At 48.8% G+C, this 6,000-nt stretch overlaps 1 long non-coding RNA gene across 1 annotated transcript in view; it reads left to right on the top strand.

Moving 5' to 3' along the window:
* The first annotated feature begins 3,311 nt into the window (after positions 1 to 3,311).
* Positions 3,312 to 6,000, top strand: part of LOC123392779 — a 36,360-nt gene continuing 33,671 nt past the window's right edge. The window contains exon 1 of the long non-coding RNA XR_006607428.1: positions 3,312 to 3,919. This is a non-coding gene — a long non-coding RNA (uncharacterized LOC123392779). The remainder of the gene's footprint in view (positions 3,920 to 6,000) is intronic.

Here is a 6,000-nt window from a genome sequence, read left to right as displayed (position 1 = left end):
CTGTTTCACAAACCAGCCAAACCCTGAATAAACTCAGGGCCAGCCTCTCGCCCCCGAGGAACATCTCTAATGGAAACTTCCAAACTTCCACTAGTGACAGCAGCTTCTGGAGATCTGGTTTGGCTTGGGCTTTCCTTAATCTCTTTTCGGGTCACACCGAGTGCTAGAGGGGAGCTGGTTCTGGCTTTGCCCCCACCCCCATAAGTCCCTTGTATGGCATCATTTGAGTCATAAATGCCCCATTCCATGGAATCATGATGGGGAGCTCCAAGGAGAGAAGCCAGGGAGTAAAGAAGGGATCCCTGAGGCGGGAACCTCTGAATGAGGCCTTCAAGGATGGGCAGTAAGAACTCGGGGCTGTAATCACGAAGACAAATGATCACCAGTGTACATGAAAGTGTGGAAATCCCGGAGCACCCATACACTGCTGATGGGAACGAAAATGGCACAGCCGCTTTGGAAAGCCGTCTGGCGGGGCCACAAAAAACATGGAGCTACTGTGTGACCTGGAGATTCCACTCCTGGCTGTCTACCCAGGAGAAATGAAGACACATGTCTACACAAAAACTTGTACATGAATCTTCATAGGGGCATGAGTCATAATTACCCCAAAGTAGGAACAACCTACACGTCAGATGAATGGATAAATAAAATGTAGTCCATCCATACAGCGGAATATAATTCCACCGTGCGAGAGAATAAAGTCTGGTACCTGCTATCACAGGGCTGAACCTCGAAAATGTTTTCTTTCTTTCTTTCTTTCTTTCTTTTTTTCTCTCTGTCGGTCTGCCTGTCTTTCTTTCTTTCTTCCTTTTTCTTCGTCTTCTTTTTCTTCTTGCAGATCAACAAACCTTCTCTATTTTAAAGCCAGAAGGACTCTTAGGGGTTGGTACACTATGGCCCACAGGCCGAATTGGTCTGTTTCCTATTTTAATAAATTCAGTTTTTTAAGAAATCGATTTTTTTTAAAGTCCCGTATAATTAATGGATAGTGTTACATTTGTTTCAGGTGTACAATTCAGTGATTCAACCATTCTATACACCACTCAGGGCTCATCACAGTAACTGTGCTCTTAATCCCCAAGCCCCCACCCGCCTCCCCTCTGGTAACCAACAATTTGTTTTCTATAGTCAAAAATCTGTGTTTTTTTATTGTTTATCTTTTCTCCCCCCTGTTTTGTTTCTTAAATTCCACATAGGAGTGAAATCATATGGTATTTGTCTTTCTCTGACTTATTTCACTTAGCATAATACCTTCCAGATCTATCCATTTTATTTCAAATGGCAAGATTTCATTTTTTATGGCTGAGTAATATTCCTCTGTGTGTGTGTACACACATACATACCATACCTTTATCCATTTATCTATCAATGGACACTTGAGTTGCTCTCATAGTTTGGCTATTTTAAGTAATGCTGCAACAAACATAGGGGTGCATATATCTTTTCAGATTTGTGTTTTCATATTCTTTGGGTAAATTTCCCTCTGGTGGAGTTATTGGATCATATGGTGATTCTATTTTTAATTTTTTGAGAGACCTCCATATTGTCTTCCATGATGCTGCACCAGTTTGCATTCCCACCAACAGGGCACGAGGGTCTCTTTTTCTCCACATCCTTGCCAACTCTTGTTGTTTCTTGTGTTTTTGATTTTAGCCATTCTGACAGGTGTGAGGTGATAACTTACTGTGGTTTTGATTTGCATTTATCTGATGATGAGTTTTTAGCATCTTATGTGTCTGTTCATCAGAACCTTGAAAAACGAAAGAAGCCAATTATAAACCATCATGTGCTGCATTATTCCACTTGAATGCAATGTCCAGCAGAGGCAAATCTATAGAGACAGAATGCAGAGGAGGGTTGCCTACAGCTGGGGGGATGTGTTAAGGGGAAAAAGGAGTGACGCTGATGGGGACTGGGGGGGAATGTTAAAAAATTGATTGTTGGGAATACACAAAAAACATTGAGTTGTACATTTTATTTATTTATGTATTTATTTATTTTGACAGACAGATCACAAGTAGGCAGAGAGGCAGGCGCAGGGCAGGGGCAGTGGGAAGCAGGTTCCCCACTGAGCAGAGACCCTGACTCGGGGCTTGATCCCAGGACCCTGGGATCATGATCTGAGCTGAATGCAGAGGCTTTAACCCACTGAGCCACCCAGGTGCCCCTGAGTTGTACATTTTAAATGAGTGAATTTGTATGGTATACAAATTATATCTCAGTAAAGCTATTACCAAAAAAAGGAGGTAGGAAAAGAGGGGCGTAAGTTGTAGATCAGCCTGGAAACTCAGAGATAGTAGGGCTGACTGTCTGATAAGCTACCCCCTCCCCACCCTTCATTCCTCGGATTCCACAGTAAGTGAAGGGAATTTGGGGCCTGGGAGTCCAGCCCTGCAGCATAAAGGAAAAAAATGCTCAAATGAAAAAGGGGAGAGAGGAGGGGGCACCTGGGTGGCTCAGTGGGCTAAGCGTTAGCCTTCAGCTCAGGTCATGATCTCAGGGCTCTGGGATCGAGCCCTGCATGGGGCTCCCTGCTCAGCAGGGAGTCTGCTTCTCCCTCCCCTCTGCCCCTCCCCCTGCCTTGTACACTCTCTCTCAAATACATCAAATCTTTAGAAAAGACAAAATATGAATAAAATAAATGAAAAATAAAAGGCGAGAGGGAGGAAAGGCTGTCTCTGAGAACCTGAGGTGGGCAGGAAGCTCCATGAGGAAGCGGGGTGTCTGGGAATGGCTGCCAGCTTGGGTCACTGGGTCAATGGTTGCGGGGCGGCCTAAGACAGCCTCCGATTGCGCCAAGTTTCCTTGGTGTGGAGGACCTGTGATTGGTACCAGTAGTGGTGTCTCCCCCCACTGATGCCCGCTGTCTAGCCTATTCATCTAGAATCCTCATAGAAGCCACATGGCCCGAGGATCCCGCAGCTGGTCCCGGCGTGGACCTCTGGCCCAAGTGAAATCAGTCCATGTCCCATCTCTGGAATTTGGGATCTTGACAGAGGCAGAGGCCTTCTCTCCAAAGGGCCAGAATATGTGAACTTTATGTGGCTTTAAGACAGCCGCACCTCCTCCCCTCAAGTCCCGGTGGGCAGGGCTGAAAAGACTGGGAAGCTGATTCCCCAGCCTGTTGGAATGTTCTCAGCCCTCCGTGGAAGTAGCTCTAAAGTGAAAGCACCTGGGAACCCTTTGGGAGCCTGAAGGAGATCTGGGAGCCCTGAGCCACCAGAGCAACCGCAGGGAAGCAGGGAAGCAGGGAAGGAAGATTCTAGATGAAGCAGCCCTCATGAGAGAAGGCAGACAGGAGCCGGGTGTCCCAGCAACTTCCCCAGAGTGTGGGAATCAAAGCCATGGTCATGGGTAACCACGGCCCTCGGCCTGCAAGTTCCAGGGAAGCAAAACTTCTACAAATAGCGACCTAATGCCTTGTTAATGTCATCAATAATTAATATATTGTGCCAGGACAGCCCATTATACTTTTCAAAAGCACATCCACCTCCACAATCTCACTTGCTCCTTCTCCATTTAAATTGGAGAGATACGTATTGTGCTCTGAGAGTTGCCCTGCCCACTGTCCCTTCTTCTAGAATAAAGCTACCTGTGTGACCCACCCCTTGCACACCAGAATAAGGTTTGCAATTGATATAAATTAGCTGCCCTCCCCCTCCTCCCCCACTCACTGCCTCCCCGCCGCCACCAAGAGCCAGCAGCTTTGGAGGAAGCAGAGCAGGAGACCAGTCTCTCCAGCACAGTCTCTCTCTCTCTCTCTCTCTCTCTCTCTCTCTCGGCTTGAGAGTGGGCCTCCAGAGAGAGGCAGGGCTCTGTTTTTGCAAGGGCAGAAGCCAAGAGACACAGAGAAGGCAGTCAGCAGGAGCCAAGATTCAGGAAGACATGGCGGTGGCCCCCAGAAGATGAGGTGAAGGTACGGAGAGATGTTCGTGGGCAGGGGAAGGCACGGGATGGCTGAGGCCAAGGAGCCAACGGAGGGGCCGCAGGACAGAGAATAGCTTTGGCAGAGGGCACCCCAAATCCTGGACACTGAAACAACACAAGACCCCAAAGCATGTTCCTGTCTCCATGAAACCTAGTCAGGTGGCTTAGGTTCCTGCCTTCCCCCGTCGTCACAGGTATCGTTGATGGGAGCCCTGGACAGGAACCGGTTAGTTCTGTTCCTTAAGGCAGCCATATCCTTCCTTTAGTCCCCCGCCCCCCAGGAGGAGGTCAGCCCATCTCAGCAGGAGCCTCCCTCTTCTTTCGAACCTTCTCTTCCCCAGAGGGGTCCCTATCAGGCGCAGAGTACAGGAAGGACCCTGCTGTGACTTGGTGACATCAGTCAGGATGTCACCTGCCTTCAGCCTGGACAGTTCAGGGATATATCTCATCAGAGGTAACCACGCCCTCGATGGGTGGCTGGCCAAATTCAGTCAAGGTCCCTTCGTTCTTCCCTCCCTCCTTCCCTCTGTTTCCTCAAGCGAACTTGACTCTCAAATGCATCACTTGCTGCCTCGAGCACCCAGCAGAGTCTGACGGGTGTCTGCCCCAATTCTAAATTCAGTCTGGCCCAGTTTGGGTCAGGTGACCACCGGGGAGCCAATCAGCCGTGGCCAACGGAACAGGGTTACGTAGTATTAATCTGGTGGCTGCCGTCTGCCCTCGTGCTGTAGCTTCCCTGGGAGGACAAAGGGAGCACAGTGCAGACTGAGACCTAAACTGTGTGTGCTAAACCAAGCTAAAGCCAGGGGACAGGAATGAACATTTTTAAAAACTGGCATAGTGAGGGCTTCAGAAAAGGTACATATATTTTTTAATCGACTGCAATTCTCACAACTGTGTGAGATAAGCGTTAATAACCTTGTCTTGCAAACGAGGGAAGTTAAGGCACTTACTCAAGACATGGGGTCTAGTCTGCACCTGGATGAGAATCCAGGACTAACTCCCAGGATTATGTTCCTTCCTCTAGCACACTGCCTGGCATCGACTTGAAATGGTGTTTCTGCCCTTGCTTTGCTAAGGGCTCAAACTCCACTCACTCAGCCTTGTGGAAAGGCCTTTGAAGTTTTCTAGGTCACATTCATCAACATATAGATGAGGAAGTAGAGCACAGAGAGGGTTAGTGACCAGCCCATGGTCACACAGGAATTCAAAGGGGACAAGTACCCAGGTCTCCCAAGCCCCAGGCTGGGGCTCTCCCCTGAAAGTCATGCTCCCCTGTAGGTGTCCTGAGAGCCTGCTCCCTGGCTGCTTTCCTCCCTGCAGAATTAAGGGGTGAGGGTACCCTGTGCTGCTTCCTGTTCTACCTCTCTGTCTCTGTTTCCTTCTCTGGTTCTTCTGTTCTTTCCTTGAATGTAACATCGGTCCCTCTCCTCTAAAGTCCCATAGCAGCAGAGTAATTTTGCTCCACAACTGACCCCTTCACTGTGCCCTTGGGACTTTCTCTCCAAGTAGACTGCAAACTCCCTGAGGGGAAAGTCTTCTCTGACATTCTCTAAATTCCTAACCTGTCCCAGCATCCAGGAAGTGCTCCAAAAGGACCGAGATAAGTGTTGAGATAAGATCATTGGATTATGTGTCCCTGAGTGGCCACCGCATCCATCCACCCACGGTCCATCCATCCACCAGTCCGTCCGTCCATCCATTCACCCATCGACCACAATCGTCCATCAAGCCTCGGGTCTGGGCGGACTGGCCTTAGCAGGAAAGCTCTGGGGATGCCAGGCTTTTTCACCCCACCGTGTCTTTATCCGTGCGCTTCTCTCTGGGTGGAATGCCCTTCCCATCTTCCGTCGCCCGACACTCCTCTTCCAGCTATGGCCACGGCAGCATCTCTGCTGAAGAACCTTTCCGGAAGCCCATCCTTGACTAAGAGACCTCTTCTGTGTCCCCAAATGCCTTTTACGCTTATCACATTCTTGACAGGAACAGCTTAAGTAGGATATAATTCACACAGCACAAAATTCACTCTTTTGAAGTATACAGTTCCGTGATCTGTGCAGAGCTGGGCAA

This window comes from Mustela putorius, unplaced genomic scaffold, assembly GCF_011764305.1.
Source record: "Mustela putorius furo isolate JIRA1106 unplaced genomic scaffold, ASM1176430v1.1 tig00000596_pilon_pilon_pilon, whole genome shotgun sequence".
In the NCBI taxonomy this organism is placed as follows: Eukaryota; Metazoa; Chordata; class Mammalia; order Carnivora; family Mustelidae; genus Mustela; species Mustela putorius.
The sequence above is the reverse complement of the archived record's forward strand: the minus strand, read 5'-3'. Positions and strand labels throughout refer to the sequence as shown.